Here is a 1,009-nt window from a genome sequence, read left to right as displayed (position 1 = left end):
AAAGTTGTCACAAATACAACAAAGGTATTGTGCAAGAAACCCACAACATCTGGAACACAAATATCCAGAAGGAAAAAAAATGTTGTGCCATTTCGTATGCATTCAAAAAAATACAAAAATTCTCCCATAAATCTCTCTGCAGCATCAAACAGCTGAAATCATAAACACGTTCCCGAACAATGACTACAAGTCACGAACTGAGATATTAAAAAATTCTCACAAACTGGAGAGAAAAATAAATTCAAATTCACCCATGATAAAAAAATTGTGTCAGCAATGGCTAACTTCCAGAAAAGGAAAAAAGAAAAATCAACGGCACTGTTAACTATCCCCGTGACTCACGTAGATGTCAAGCAATTATCTGCTGAACTCATAAAAAGAGAGAAAAAAAAAAAAACACCACCACCCTTGATAGCATCACAACACCCATGTTAGTATATAAAAAGAAATCACCAGTATTAGTATAAAAAACATCACCAATGTTAATGCTTGCCCATTCACCAAAAATTCAGCACAAAATTCACCAGAAGTTCAGCAAAATTCAGCACAATTCACCAAAAATTCAGCCAGATTCATCACCCATGAACGACTGACATATTCTCCCAAGTCACAGAAACTCTATAAATAATTAACCACAAAAGTAATCTCCCCAAAACCAAGCAAATCTCTATTAACCCTTAAACGCCGGAGCGGTAAAAAAAAAAATGTCTCCCGTGTGCCGGAAGTGTTTCAGAGTGAGAGCGGAAGCGGAAAATTTTTTTTTTTCAAAAAATCACAGCGCGCTTAGTTTTTAAGATTAAGAGTTCATTTTTGGCTCCTTTTTTTGCCATTGGCTGAAGTTTAGTATGCAACTATCAGAAATGAAAAATATTATCATATCATCATATAATAATGCGATATATGATAGCGCAAAAACGAAATTTCATATATATTGAATTCAAATCGCGCTGTGCGCAAAACGGTTAAAGGTAACGAGTTACTTTTTTTTTTCGTTGTAATGTACACTAAA

Source organism: Macrobrachium nipponense, chromosome 31, assembly GCF_015104395.2.
Source record: "Macrobrachium nipponense isolate FS-2020 chromosome 31, ASM1510439v2, whole genome shotgun sequence".
NCBI lineage: Eukaryota > Metazoa > Arthropoda > Malacostraca > Decapoda > Palaemonidae > Macrobrachium > Macrobrachium nipponense.
Note: the sequence above shows the minus strand (reverse complement) of the source record.